The 16,114-nt window shown below is 42.2% G+C and overlaps 1 protein-coding gene and 1 long non-coding RNA gene across 2 annotated transcripts in view; one reads left to right on the plus strand and one right to left on the minus strand.

Annotated features, from left to right (window-relative positions):
* The window catches only part of ARMC2 (armadillo repeat containing 2), a 193,542-nt gene extending 190,909 nt beyond the window's left edge, over positions 1-2,633 (minus strand). Inside the window, exon 1 of the mRNA XM_077289590.1 lies at positions 2,241-2,633. The gene's annotated coding sequence lies outside the window, so the exon portion shown is untranslated. The remainder of the gene's footprint in view (positions 1-2,240) is intronic.
* The window catches only part of LOC143807724 (uncharacterized), a 30,221-nt gene extending 15,600 nt beyond the window's left edge, over positions 1-14,621 (plus strand). The window contains exon 3 of the long non-coding RNA XR_013221783.1: positions 12,927-14,621. This is a non-coding gene — a long non-coding RNA (uncharacterized LOC143807724). The remainder of the gene's footprint in view (positions 1-12,926) is intronic.
* The last annotated feature ends 1,493 nt before the right edge of the window (positions 14,622-16,114 follow it).

The following is a 16,114-nucleotide window of genomic DNA, read 5'->3' on the forward strand; positions in this document are numbered from 1 at the left end:
GCATAATTATGTGCCATAATGCTAACCTAAACAACGAGGTAATGACGTCTATTATTGGTAATAATATGTGCTGAATTAATAGTAAGCAATTAAGTGCTTCCTGTCGTGTACTAAGAAAATAAGATTATATATTCAGGTCCAAAATGTTATCTGGGAAAATGGTACATATACAATAGTTATAAGTTATACAGTAGTGTGAGTGTAAATGTATATATTGATCAGAAAGGTCACACTATATTGAACAGAAGAGTACAATTAAATCTATCACTTATACTTTATTTATTTGGTATAGTTTGGTTCTGAATGTCATTTGCACAGAGAACTTGGTCATTGTCGATATCTACCTCTTTTATCTACAATGTTATTTTTTTCTATTGTGAGGGATGCACATATTTGTAAGGACTAAATCGTCACAGACAAGCAATATGGGGTTTATAGAATTGTTAGAATTTTTGAGTGGAGAGTGGCATTAAGGCTTTCGGTAAAGTTGCCACAAGAAATATTGTCGGAATACAAAGTTCTGGGCAAACATACTAAGTTACTATTAAAAACTCTATACAGTTGTTGTTGTTTCCTTTAGCAAAGTGTTACTTGTCCAGTCATCCTTCTTGTCTTTTTGCCTTTCTACATGGCTTCATCCAATGTAGAAAGGCAAAAAGCCAAGAAGGGTGACTGGACGAGTAACATCAATCGGTCACCCATCCCATTGCTTCAGTGCCAGCACTATCCTTCAACCCCAGGAACTTTGGCTTGCAATGGCAACTAAAACAACCCAATCACATAGTCTGTCCTGTGCTTCTAGAATTTATTATTATGGCATATTATCCATTTTTATATCCCAGTTGTGCCTTTATAATCGAGTACTGCATTTCTAGTTACCATTCTTGACTTTTGGCTTGGTTCTAGTCATAGTTATGACGGCACCTTCACTTATACTATTTTTGCCATCCTACTATTATTTGGCATTTCATTTTTTTTCTATTTGGACTCCTCGGTGTGAGTCCCTCTTGCATCCTCATGCCGAATCATGTCGATGGATTTGTAGGATGCATTATGTCATGCAGGCAGATGGTGACCTTGCTAGTACATAAAGAAAAGTAAAGCATAGTGTGGGTCACTTTAGTATCACATGGTCCTAAGGAATTGAAAGAATGCATGGTTTTTCATCTAGTGCTGGTACACCGGTTATTCCCTGGCAGTTTTTGTTTCTATCATGGGTGCATTACTATGCTCTTTCGGTGAATCTAATCCTTGGTCTCAGAAGTGATGCCGGTAGCTATGACGAGGTTGCTAATGGCCATAATTACATTTCTTGCTTATGCTTTTTTTTACTTTCGGACAGCCTCTTAATTGTTATTAGGCCAGGGGTTTCTTACATTGCAACCTCAGTTAGCCTTTGTAAATACCATTATGGAAAAGAAAGTCCCCTTTTCAGGGTCTTTAACAGAAACCAATGCCAGCAGTCCAAAGAACTGAAGAGTTGGTCACAGTAAACTTTTTGGACCTACTCAGACAATACAAAATTATCCTTAAGTTTATTTTTTTCTTGGTATGTTAATTTCTCTGTGGGAAATAGACACATTGGGGTAGATTTATCAAGCTAAATGAACCGATATGAGCCACTATGGTAAATTGGGTGCTTATAGACACTAAAAGATCATATTGGCAAGATATTAATCTCTAGATTATGATAAAGAACACTGCATATTATAGGTATCATGGACTTTTCTCAGTTAGAATGTTTTGCATTTTGCATGGATGACATCCATTTATTAAAAGCAAATATGCTAAAAATATATATATTTTTTAGTAATAATAAAACATACCTTTTTTGAAATGCAAGTGGTGCCTGGAAGGTTGGTGGCGTTAATAACATGCCTTTACTCTCCTCATTCTTTCTATTTTTTATTCACGTATAAGACATTGTAGCATTGATAATTGCATACACATCTGATATCAATGTAAAGAAACACTATAAACCACACTAACAGGATCTTCTCCTATACAAATGCTTTGACAAGTGATGAATTTGACTCAGGTTAGTAGAACCCAGGGAACCCTCTTAGATAAACCTCATGAAGGACAACGCACCAATGTGAAAAAATAAGCACTGACAAGGACAATCAATAGACAAATAAAAGTAAAGATGGATACTCTAAGTAAAGATATGCTCAGAACAGAAAAATAATCCAAGTAGAAAAAATAACATTCAACCCAATAGGAAAAGAATATCTCTTTACCTGCTTCATCTGAAAGCACAGTCGGGGTTAATGACAGGCTGTAATGTCTTCCTGGGAGTTGCTGCTAACAATCCCTGCTGTATATCTGTGGACAGGCTACAGCAGTATCTGTATATACCATAGACTTCTTGCTGTATAACAGTGAATTGGGTCAGTAAGAAACAGCTCAAAGGGAGAGGGAGGGCAACAACCAGGGGAAGCAAATCGTGTTGGACTGTGCACAGGTCTGTGGAAAAGTCAAGCTTCGAGTTGGTTTAGGAAGGCAACCAGCTTGTCCGTAATGTCTACGGCAAAATGCTTGGTCCAGTGAAAAAAACAGATCAGGATCATTTCAAATACTCTCAGGTTCTTTTACATGGACATTCCTGGGATCTGTGTTCACATGCATATTCTTTTGCAAAAATTAGACTGGATCCCAGAATAGGGATTTTCCATTACGGGGATGTTCCATTTCAGAGATTTCTACAACATATCTGCCAGGTATGGATTTACCCTTAGTCCTAATTAATTACCAACTTAGCAGAGGTATTACACATTTTCTACCAGTTTAACTTTTCAAGTAAAGGACGCATTTATCTATTCAGATGCCTGTTCTGATGTATGTCTTCTATCTGGGTTTATCATGGATAGAACTCATACTCATCTTAATCTATGGAGCAGTTCATATGTCTAGGTTTGTTTGTTTTTTTGCCTATTGTGTGCGTATAAAAAAAAGTCAGACACATGTCTGTTTTGATCTGAGTTACAGGTCAAAATTACCTACACAAGTCCATGGGTCCATGAAAAATCACTTCCAGCATACATAGTCATCCATGTGCTGTCTGTTTTTAACATTGCACTGAGTAGGAGAATATTTGCAATGTATTTATTTTTTCACACAAAAAAAATCACTGATGGTAAAAACTCAAACACTGATCAAAATCTAGAAAAATTACTGACATTTGAATGAAGCCTTAGACTAATGGTCTGTTGTTTTCCAAAGTAAGGAAAAAAATAAATATATATGTTTTGGGCTTCCCAATGGATAGCAAATCTCAGTCTATGGTGCTGTCCGGTACAATTAGAAAGGTATGGTGACACGTGGGGCACAAAGGGACATTATTTGTGCCTTCATTGGGTGAATAAAGGCCTTTAGATACATTAGACATATATTAGTGATTTCTATATTAACTTGCACCAGCAACAGTTTTCCCTATAATGTGACTTATCGAAACATGGTCATTAGACTGTGACTTTGGAGTTGTTGGAGTCTCATGTTATTAAAAATATTATACTTAATGGTGGTGTTGAGGAAGTTGCCTTTTAGATGTGCTTTTAGGTTAAGTGGAGAATATTTATACAATAAGACTATAAATACAGTAGACTACCAAGGCAGCAGGGTGGCTTAGTGATTAGCATTGAGGTCCTGGGTTCAAATCCCACCAAGGACAAAATCCACATGGAGTTTGTATGTTCTCCCCATGTGAGGGTTTTCCTACCATACACGAAAGATGTATTGATACGGAATTTTGACTGTAAGCCCCAATGTGGACAGTGATGGAAAATGTCTGTAAAGTGCTGTGGAATATGTTGATGCTATATAAGCAAGCAAAATAAATAATAAATCATATACTCTATTCTGCCAGTACCTGCTGAGCCATAACCAAAATATGAGCTGCCTATATATTGTCCAGAGAGATTTTTGGTGTAACACATAAAGTATTATCTGATCTTACAACAACCGGTTAAACCATATGAACGCCCTAGAGCCCTGTTGGATCTGGCCCATCCATGTTTTATTTTCCCTGTCCAATAGTCACATATTAAAACTGCCATAAATGTATTAGGGGAAAAGAGAGAAACAAAAAAGAGGAAAAAAGTGCAATATTCATTAGACTAGATTCTCAGCTGTGTTGGAGCCGCCATGTTTATCAGTCATTGGGGTCCATCTGCAGTCTGTCGTGTGGCGGGTCTGAAATGGAACAGAAAAACAGAATTCCTATTGCTTACATGAACCTGGTCTGATTGGCAGTTTAGTCCTGTTTAGACAGCAGTTTTCCCAAGGACCTAACCACTTTCCTGGAACTGTTTGTTTGTGGAACTGCAGCTACAATTATGGCAAAACACTACTAAAAAAAACAAATGCATGATATATATATATATATATATTTGTATTTAAAATGTATTTATTTTTTAACAATTTTTACAGTGTTAAATCAACTCAAAAGCTTTTCAATTGGAAAAGCTACTCCAGAGAGCTTTATAAGCAAATAACCACCCCACGTAAATACCGTACATTTGTTTTATTACTATTATTATTGTTATTACTATTATTAATTATGCTAAATCAATAGTGATTTAGGTACTGTATCAACATTGTCAATACTTTAACTCTGAAAAGGCTAGAAACACACAGGCAGTTTTGATGCAGTAAGTAAAATGTATGAAAAAAAATTGGGGGGGCGGAAGGGTATATGAAAAAACCCCAGAAATTTAATTATTCTTTTTAATTACGGTATATATTTTTTTATGTTTACCATATGGTATAAATCATATGTTAATTTTTTTTATAAAGGTTGTTACAATTTTAGTTATAGCAAATTTGTAGTTTTTGCTGTTTTACTATTCCTAAAATCTCATTCCTACCTGTGTTTTTCTCTTGTGTTTTTAGACATATGGTGCATTATTTGAAAAATGCAGCATGTCTGTTCTTCCAGCATTTTTGCTGCTGTTTTTCATCATTTATAAAAAAAAAAAAGGCTTGGCATCAAAAAATGCATAAAAACATGCGTAATTTCCACTGTGTTTTTCATGCAGAGGAAATAACAGAATAAAAATACTAAGTATGAACATACCCTTGAATGCAGTCACAAGTTGAGCCAAATTTTTGCAGCATTTCTGCAGCTCTTGGAAAAAATGCAGCTGCAAAAACGCACGTAGGATCGCTATACAGAGGTTGCATCAGACCAAGCAGGAGGTGACAGTACTACAAATGCAAAATATAAATGTATAGAAATATATATTATTAAACCACCAAAATGCTATAAAAAGTGTGATACGCAAGTAATTGAAACCATCACCCACAGAAAGCAGAATAAAATACTAATCTTAGGGTACGTGTCCACGATCAGGATGGCCGGCGGTATCGTCGGAGCGGCAAAGCCGCTCGGCGCTAAGCCCCGCCCCCTTCTGGGACGCGATGATGCCGGATGTGTTCATTGTACACATCCGGGATCATCGCACCCCTCGCATAGGGCCCTGTGTTATTCCTTGCGGCGACGCAGCGTCGCCGCAAGGAACACGGACATGCTGCGATCTGAAAAGACGCGCAGCATGTCCGGAGTCGCAGGGCCGCCGCGTGCGTGTTTCCACGCATAGTGGACACGGGATTTCAAAAAATCCCCTCCACTATGCTGGAACATCTGGACGCTGCGTGTTTGACGCTGCGGCCCCACGCAGCGTCAAACACGCAGTGTTTCCTGACCGTGGACACGTACCCTAAGAAGAGATAGGGCAATAAATAACGTACACAGTGTGCAAAATTATTAGGCAATTTGTATTTTTGATGATTAATTTTCTTGTTGAATTACTACACTGCTGTCAGTCTATCCAAAAGCTAATAAACCTGAGACTTGAATAATAAAGTAAAAGTGAGGTTTTGTCTTTCTAAGGCCAGGTTCACAATAGCGTTTGGGGGCTTTGCGGAGGGCTGCGTACGTCCACCGTTAACCCCGCCTACTTCCGCATACTTCTGCATGCGTCCTGCATACCTATCCTTTACATTGGGTAGGCAGGACATGTGGATGTATGCAGATGTGTTGTTGTGACGTGCCCGCTGTCCGCACAAAACGCAACTTGTTGCGTTCCCGTGCACTCGGCGGACATGTCAAAAACCGCATCTGCATACATCCGCATACATCTGCGTACACAATATTAACCCCTTCATGACCTTGGGATTTTCCGTTTTTCCGTGTTCGTTTTTCGCTCCCCTCCTTCCCAAAGCCATAACTTTTTTATTTTTCCGTCAATTTGGTCATGTGAGGGCTTATTTTTTGCGAGACGAGTTTTACTTTTGAACAAAATCATTGGTTTTACCATGTCGTGTACTAGAAAACGGGAAAAAAATTCCAAGTGTGGTGAAATTGCAAAAAAGTGCAGTCCCACACTTGTTTTTTGTTTGGCTTTTTTTGCTAGGTTCACTAAATGCTAAAACTGACCTGCCATTATGATTCTCCAGGTCAGTACGAGTTCATAGACACCTAAGATGACTAGGTTATTTTTTATCTAAGTTGTGAAAAAAAATTCCAAACTTTGCTAAAAAAAAAAAAAAAAAAATTGCGTCATTTTCCGATACCCGTAGCGTCTTCATTTTTCATGATCTGGGGTCGGTTGAGGGCTTATTTTTTGCGTGCCGAGCTAGCGTTTTTAATGATACCATTTCGGTGCAGATACGTTCTTTTGATCGCCGTTATTGCATTTAAATGCAATGTCACGGCGACCAAAAAACGTAATTCTGGCATTTCAAATTTTTTTCTCGTTACACCATTTAGCGATCAGGTTAATGCTTTTTTTTATTGATAGATCGGGCGATTCTGAACGTGGCGATACCAAATATGTGTAGGTTTGATTATTTTTTATTGATTTATTTTGAATGGGGCGAAAGGGGGGTGATTTAAACTTTTATATTTTTTTTATTTTTTTCACATATTTTTTTACTTTTTTTTTACTTTTGCCATGCTTCAATAGCCTCCATGGGAGGCTAGAAGCAGGCACAGCACGATCGCCTCTGCTACATAGCAGCGATCTGCTGTTCGCTGCTATGTAGCAGAAAATCAGGTGTGCTGTGAGCGCCGACCACAGAGTGGCGCTCACAGCTGCCGGGGATCAGTAACCATAGAGGTCTCAAGGAGCTCTATGGTTACTATTCTGAAGCATCGCCAACCTCCGATCATGTGACGGGGGTCGGCGATGCGCTCATTTCCGGCCGCCCGGCCGGAAGCGCCGGTTAAATGCCGCTGTCTGCGTTTGAGAGCGGCATTTAACAAGTTAATAGCGGCGGGTGAATCACGATTTCACCCGCCGCTATTGCGGGCACATGTCAGCTGTTCAAAACAGCTGACATGTCGCGGCTTTGATGCAGGCTCACCGCCTGAGCCCTGCATCAAAGCAGGGGATCTGTGTTGTGATCCGGTGACCTTGGAGCCGCATGAAACTTTCTCTGGAGTCGGTGGAACCTGTACTGACCGCAATCCTGAACTAACACCGCAACTAGAAGTAGCCGTGGGGTGTGCCTAACACGAACCTAGACACCTCGACACAGCCGGAGGACTAAATACCCCTCTAGAGGGAAATAGGAATGCTACCTTGCCTCAGAGCAGACCCCCAAAGGATAGGCAGCCCCCCACGAATAATGACTGTGAGTAGGAGAAGAATAGACACACGCAGGTAGAAACAGGATTTAGCAAAAGAGGCCACTCTAGCTAAATAGGAAAGGATAGGACAGATTACTAGGCGGTCAGTATTAAAACCCTTCCAAAAATATCCACAGCAGATAATACAAAAAGTTCCACAATCTAACTAAAGACATGGAATGTATATCTGCCACTCCAGAGAATCTAGCAAGACTGAGAAAATACTGACACAATCGAAGCTGGACAAGAAAACACAAAGAATAGCACTGAATTGTGAAGCACACTGCATGTGTGCCACAGGAAAAAAAAACAGACACTTATCTTTGCTGATTTGGCAGAAAGGCAGGAGGAACCAGGCAGAGGTCCATAACCTCCCAAGAACAATTGACAACTGGCAAGGACAAATGAATCCTGCACGCCTAAATACCCCAGTCAGAACTGCAATCAGCAGATACACCTGACCAGGGCTGCAACTCAGGGGCAACTGCATTACCACCTACAACCACCGGAGGGAGCCCAAAAGCAGAATTCACAACAGATCTGACCTCGGACGTACTATCCTGTCCGAGGTCAGAAAGGGGTTAAAGATAGGTAGGCAGGACGCATGCAGAAGTATGCGGAAGTAGGCGGGGCTTAACGGAGGACGTACGCAGCCCTCTGCAAAGCCCCCGAATGCTAATGTGAACTTAGCCTTAGGAGATCTACTGTATGTGTGCATAACTGGGCAACTATTAGCGTGCAGAATTATATTATGCAACTAAATGAAAACCTTTTCCCCATCTCAATTGTTTGTTTTCATCTGTTAAAGTGAGAATAATAACCAAATAACACAAAATGTACAAAAATACATTTCTGACGTTTTTTAAAAAATATATACCATATATACTCGAGTATAAGCCGAGTTTTTCAGCACATTCTTTGTGCTGAAAACGCCCTCTCGGCTTATACACGAGTCATTGTCTGGCAGTGAATATTCATTTCTCTTATAGCGCGCACAGTTACAGCCGTAGCCGGCAGCTTCGAGCACACATCCTACATACCTTCCCTGCGCACCCTCGCTGCATCTCGTTGGTTCTAGCACCTGTTGTACGGGTAGTGTCCTACCAACCTGGAGGACAGAGAGAACGTGAGGACCTTGTTAGAGGCCTAAGCCAGCAAGGGACTACACCACAGCGCTAGAGGTAAGGCTTGTAACCCCACCTCATAAGGGGGACTCCCAACTCGCTTCCAAGCCGGCCGGACCATACCTGCACCTGTGATCCGGTACCCTGGACTGTGGCTGCCTGAATCATTCAGTAAGCAAGGTAAAGAGACTGCAAACCTGTGACCTCCGTTTCTTGCTATACCACCCACCATCTTCATCTATACACTGGGAGCCCTAGGGACCCAACTTCACCTGTGGGAAGCCATACCATCTTAGCTGCCATAACATCACCCCAGTGGACCCCTTTAAGCAGCGTCAGTCATCACTGACCGAGAACCACAGGTGGCGTCACGAACAAACTTTATTCACAAAACCCCTTTAAGGACATTCCCTGTTACTTGGGCGCCAGGGCTACGGACCGGGTCGCCGCCACCGTGACATCCCCTTTAAGTACCGGACCCGGTACCGAGTACCCCATGGCCCTGGCGGGTGTTCCACATGCATACAAGAACAGGGACGGGGGAGCCATGCATACAAGGACAGGGACGGGGGAGCCATGTGGATCGCCCCCGTGTAGGGCAGTGGGGTACTCGGTACCATGTCCTTCGGTTCTCAAGGGGAATGTCACGGTGGCTGACACGGTCTGTGGCCCTCGGGAGGTCTGTTGTAAAAGGGAAAGGTCTTTAAAGGGGAAATGTTCGTGACGCCACCTGTGGTATTTGGTCAGGGTGACCAATGCTGCTTAGGGGTCCGCTGGGGTGATGTTATGGCAGCTAGATGGTATACCTTCCCACAGGTGAAGTGTGTCCCCAGGGCTTCCCAGTGTGTAGATGGTGGATGGGGAAAGGCGCAGTGAAGAACGAGGACACAAGGTTGCAGTCTCTTTACCTTTTTACTGAAGGCTTCAGCATCCACAGTCCAGAGCACCACATCACAGGGCAGGCAGAGTCCGGCCGGTTTGGAGGCAAATCCAGAGTCCCCTTATCCAGGTGGAAATCAGTAGCCTTCCTCTAGCGCCTGGGTGTTGTAGTACCTTATTGCTGAGCGTCTCATAAGGTCCTCACAACTATTGTAGATGTTCTAGATGTCTCTCTCTGTCCCCCGGATGGATAAGACAAACCCGTATGACTGGTGGCCTGAGGCTTTTTACAGGGACTCTAGCACGCCCCAGCCCCCACAAGTTGCCACTGTGCCTCCTGGGTATAGGGCGGATCAGTAACTTGAAATTAGCTGTCCTGCCGGTCTCTGGAGCAAGGCATAAAGGACTGTTGCTCCCTCGGTGATCCGGCTACCGGATCCTGCGCCTCGGAAGGAGGCAGCCTGTGCAGGGCAGAACTCCTTCTGGTTTCCTCTCCTTTTGCTAAGACTTCGTTTCTCACTCTCTACAATACAGTTCGCTGTTCGTGTCTCTTTCTTAGGAACTGCCGCACGTGGGGCAGGCGCAGCTTCGTGGCCTTCTAGTCCTCTGACAGGATCCCACCCCTGTCAGAGACCAACTACCTGAGCGGAGCTCAGATAGCAGCTCACTGGGTGAAGCCTAGCTCGCTTCTGCCTCACTTCCTATCCAGACCACCAGTTTTACCTAATTGTGAGAAGTGCCCTAATAAATAGGAGCATAGCTCCCCCTGGTGGACTGGAGTGTGAAATGTGTTGCATGTTTGTGATACCTGGTAAAGAGATCTCCCTTATTGCCTTCAAACGTAATATCACTCCCCCATAGAGGAGAACGATATTACTGCAACGACCAGGACCCTGGGGCGCTGCACTTGCATACCAGGATAGGAATGAGGGGACAATGCATACCCAGCTTATACTCAAGTCAATAAGTTTACCCAGATTTTAACCCCTTTCTGACCTCGGACGGGATAGTACGTCCGAGGTCAGAAGCCCCTCTTTGATGCGGGCTCCGGCGGTGAGCCCGCATCAAAGCCGGGACATGTCAGCTGTTTTGAACAGCTGACATGTGCCCGTAATAGGCGCGGGCAGAATCGCGATCTGCCCGCGCCTATTAACTAGTTAAATGCCGCTGTCAAACGCAGACAGCAGCATTTAACTACCGCTTCCGGGCGGCCGGAAATGATCGCATCGCCGACCCCTGTCACATGATCGGAGGTCGGCGATGCTTCTGAATGGTAACCATAGAGGTCCTTGAGACCTCTATGGTTACTGATCCCCGGCAGCTGTGAGCACCATCCTGTGGTCAGCGCTCACAGCACACCTGCATTTCTGCTACATAGCAGCGAACATCAGATCGCTGTTATGTAGCAGAGGCGATCGCGTTGTGCCTGCTTCTAGCCTCCTATGGAGGCTATTGAAGCATGGCAAAAGTAAAAAAAAAGGTAAAAAAAAATGTGAAAAAAAAAAAAAAAATATATAAAAGTTTAAATCACCCCCCTTTCGCCCCAATCAAAATAAACCATTAAAAAAATCAAACCTACACATATTTGGTATCGCCGCGTTCAGAATCGCCCGATCTATCAATAAAAAAAAGCATTAACCTGATCGCTAAACGGCGTAGCGAGAAAAAAATTAGAAACACCAGAATTACGTTTTTTTGGTCGCCGCGACATTGCATTAAAATGCAATAACGGGCGATCAAAAGAACGTATCTGAGCCAAAATGTTATCATTAAAAACGCTAGCTCAGCACGCAAACAATAAGCCCTCAACTGACCCCAGATCATGAAAAATGGAGACGCTACGAGTATCGGAAAATGGCGCAATTTATTTATTTTTTTTTAGCAAAGTTTGGAATTTTTTTTCCCCACTTAGAGAAAAAAAATAACCTAGTCATGTTAGGTGTCTATGAACTCGTACTGACCTGAAAAATCATAATGGCAGGTCAGTTTTAGGATTTAGTGAACCTAGCAAAAAAGCCAAGCAAAAAACAAGTGTGGGATTGCACTTTTTTTGCAATTTCACCGCACTTGGAATTTTTTTCCCGTTTTCTAGTACACGACATGGTAAAACCAATGATGTAGTTCAAAAGTACAACTCGTCCCACAAAAAATAAGCCCTCACATGGCCAAATTGACGGAAAAATGGAAAAATAAAAAAGTTACGGCTCTAGGAAGGAGGGGAGCGAAAAACGACCACGGAAAAACGGAAAATGCCAAGGTCATGAAGGGGTTAAAGGCAAAATTAGGTGCCTCAGCTTACACTCGGGTCGACTTATACTCGATATACAGTATATGGCAAGTGACCAATATAGCTACCGTCCTTTTCAATAACGGTCACAAGTCGTCCATCCATGAAAACTGTCAGTTCCTTAATCTATTGACGACCAACTTATTGTTCAGCACGAACCACAGCCTCCCACACACTGTTCAGAGAGATGTACTATTTTCCTTCAATGTAAATGTCTTGTTTAAGAAAGACCCACAAGTTCTTAATAGGATGTAGGTTAGTTGAGGAAATGGCCCTGTCATTATTCTTTCACCGTTAAGGCCTTTACATGCTAGCCAAGCAGTAGAGGACTTCAATACATATGATGTAAGATTGCACTGCATAAAAAGGATGGTTTTCTTGAAAGATGCAGACTTGTATGTACCACTGCTTGAAGAAAGTGTCTCCTAAAAACTGGCAGTAGGTTTGAGAGTTGATTTTGAGCTCACCTTTAACCTTAAAAGGTCCAACTAGCTCATCTTTAATAACACCAGCCCATAGCAGTAACCCACCTCCAGCTTGCTGGTGTCTGAGCCGAAGTGGAGGTCTTTGCCCTTTACTGATCCAGCCATGGGAGGGCCCATTCATCTAGTCCAATAAAAGTCACTCTCATCTCATCTGTCTATAAAACATTTGAAAGGTCTTCTTCTTTCTTGGTGCAGTCTTGATGTTTCAAATTATGCGTCTTGTTCAGTGGTAGTCGGGTTTCAGCCTTCCTTACCTTGGCCATGTCGCTGAGCACTAAACACCTTGTATTTCTGGGTTTTCCAGTAAGTTTGCAGTTCTGGAATAGAACAGCACAGGAGGAAAATGTGTTCCTGGTCATTTCACGTTTGATTCCTCTCAAATCTGTGGCAGCAAAAGAGTGTCTTTTTTATCTCAACACACTTTTGGTGTTCTTATAGACTATTTGCAAGAAAACTTTTGATGGTTCTGTGAACACGCCCCAATATCTTAATTTTCTTTTTTTGGACATTTTTTTCCTCAGGAAAACAAGCTCCCTGTAAAGCTAACCTGGTGAGATGGAAACACTATCCCTTGGACCCTGGGCATTGATGCAGTTTCCTAGAGAACACATGGAACCATGAGGACCTGGATAGACAGCAATTTCAGAAGCAGTAAGATGGATGAAATGGAATCCAGCAGAAATGAATTGAAGTTACGGCACAATAAACACAGATGATGGAGCTCACCAACATAAAACTCTGGAGTCTAATCCTAAGACACAGGTGTAGATGTGCATCATAATGAGCCTTAAAAAGATTAGAGAGATGACATCACTGAGCCATGCAGGGCAACCTGCAAAATCTTACAAGGAGCATAATAAGGGGCAGCTGGCTGAGGTGAAGGAAGCAGAGCCCGGAATACCTGAGACAGATGTGTGACCCTGCTTAATAATTATACACATCTTGATAACAGGATGTTGATATCCTTAGGCCACAAAAAAAATCTATATGTGGACTAAAGAGAGATCCATGATTACTCAATTTAGTAAATATAGCAAGTAATAAGCGTATTACTACATATAAAACACTACCTGTTCTCTTGCAGGAGTGGTGCCCGATCCAGGCGCGTTTCGGTTGGAAGATAGAATTATACAAAAGCTTTTACTTTTTTATTCCCCCTATACTGTACTCCAATCCTCAAAACGTAAAGCTCAAGGCAATTTAAGTTATTAAGTTTATTGTCAACAGGGTTAAGTTGAGTCTTAGCCATTATTATGAGAGTCAGCTACTGTATCTTGTACTAATCAACATGGATCTGCTATAAAGAGTTGACCATTTTCACCAGGATCTTTCTAAACATTAATTATATGTATCACCTATCAAATAATTTTGATAATAAATTTGGTTTCTTCATTTTTAAAATAAGAAGCTTCCTTCCAGTAAAAAGATGGCGGTGGTGGTCACGAGGGTTTTCAGTAGGCCCCTACTGCCATGGTAACCTAATTGACAGTCTGTTATTGTGATGCATAGGGAACGATGGGCAACTTAACTGCACCCTCCACAATTAAACATCATAAATGCCATTGTCAAGCTCCTCCAAAAACTGTAGTTATAAGGCGGTGTTTGCTGTACAACACAACCAGGACATGCAGTGTTTGGAGTGGGCTCAGGAGCGGAGCTATAAATTTGGTTTGTCCATTATCAAATGTGAGAAGCTCTCAATCAGCAAAGGAGCTAGCTAATATTTCCACTTTTTCTGTGATGTTTTGGTGATCATCCCAACTGTTCAGTGTTGATTAGTAATGAAACCAGAAATACTTGCGCTCAGGCCCTTCCAAATGCTGACCCACAAGATATAATTTGTTCTCTCCATATTTGCTCCCTAGCTCACATTTTAAATTTGGAGATGCCTCTGTCCACTGATGAATAGAGATCGAAAAGGGCCCCTGTGCAAGAACAATATTTGGGCACTTTTAGAGCTCCTAAAATGCAAAATTGCACCTGCTTTGGAGGTATAAATGGGCTCCATTACCTCTTGGGGCTCCATTACCTCTTGGGCCCCTGTGCGGTTACACAGATTGCACCAATGATATGTTCGCCCCTGCCTCTGTCAGCCCGTCGGTAGACTTAATTAAACATGGACCTGTTTCATCAATCATTTATGCTTGAAAACTGTTGTAAAACGCTTTGGAAAATCACAGTACTTTTATGCAGTGTAGAGTTTCTCAAAAGTGTTGCAAATTTCGTCATTTTCACCCCAGTTTCAAGCAGCTCTGCCAAGACAAATGTAGCTGGGGAGAGTTTGGACAACACATGCACATCAATTAAATACAAAATCTCAGATACAGAAACCATAATAATGTAGTAGTCCTGCGAAGACCATCCAAGAACTACTTGGGATAATACCCTGTGAAGCTTCCCATTAGCATAAGATACATGAACTGAAGCATATAAATCACAGAAAATGTACTAGAAAAAAGGGGTATATTTTATTTACAATAGAAAATTATCATAAAATACAGTCAATGACAATTAATGCCTAAATATCACAAACAGAGCTATTTGAATATGCGGTACAGGTGCACCCATAAGAAACTGTGTTGCACCATAGGGCATGGGCACAGAGGTAACAGAAAAAGGGGTTCAGTATAACCACCTATTATACAACAATAAAGTGCCAGTGCATAAAATAGTATTAAGACCCTACCCCCCTACTTTTACATGGGTATGGGGAGACACATATCCCTCAGTTCAAAAGCAGTCAGTGACCACATAGTAAGAAACCCATGTAAAGAGAACCAGTGTTCCAATTATATGTTCTTACCCATATCCTTCTCCATAGGTGCACACAAGCGCCCCGACGCGCATTTCGCTTTCGGCTTCCCCAGGGGGCCAATATCATCAAATTCCTCAATAGCTGCAGATTTTCTTCTGCTAGAAATGTTACTCCAATCTTTGACTGGAGTAATATTTCTGTTGGGGCCCACACCACTGATAAGATGGATGCGCCGAACTCATTAAGGCCCCTTTCACACATCAGTTTTTTACCATCAGTCGCAATCCGTCGAATTTTGAAAAAAACAGACCCGGCGACTGATGCCGCCGGATACGTTTTTTCCTCATAGACTTGTATTAGCAATGGATTGCGATGGATGGCCTCACGTTTCATCCGTCGTTCACCGGATCCGTCGAAAATTGTTTGTCCTGCGGCCGGAGACGATGGACAAAGTAACGTTTTTTGTGCATGTCAAAAAAACGGACAGCAACAGATCCGTCACTGTCCGGTGTTTGCTAGAATGGAAGCTTATGGCGCCGGATCCGTCAAATGATGGAATCTGGCGACTGATTCCGTTTTTTTTAACTGAGCATGCTCCGATCCAATTAGCCAGATCCGCTACTCGGATCCATCCAAAAACTGGATCCGTCGCATCAGTTTTTCACAATCTGTGACAGATCCATCGATCCGTTGAGCCAATGGATTGTGACTGATGGCAAAAAACTGATGCGTGAAAGGGGCCTAAGACTGGTGTATGGAACGCCAGTGTTAATGAATCAGAATCAAAGTCCAAAGGGTACTGGAGATCAGCCTTGTCACTCCATTCTTTATGAATGCAGCATCGTTGGGAATTGATGAGGGTAGACATGAGTCCATTGAGTTCAACCTATATCCTCACGTCAATCTAGAGTCGGAAGGGGAAAACCCCATGAGGCAGATGTGAATAGCCCCATA

This window comes from Ranitomeya variabilis, chromosome 2 (genome assembly GCF_051348905.1).
Source record: "Ranitomeya variabilis isolate aRanVar5 chromosome 2, aRanVar5.hap1, whole genome shotgun sequence".
NCBI classification, from domain to species: Eukaryota; Metazoa; Chordata; class Amphibia; order Anura; family Dendrobatidae; genus Ranitomeya; species Ranitomeya variabilis.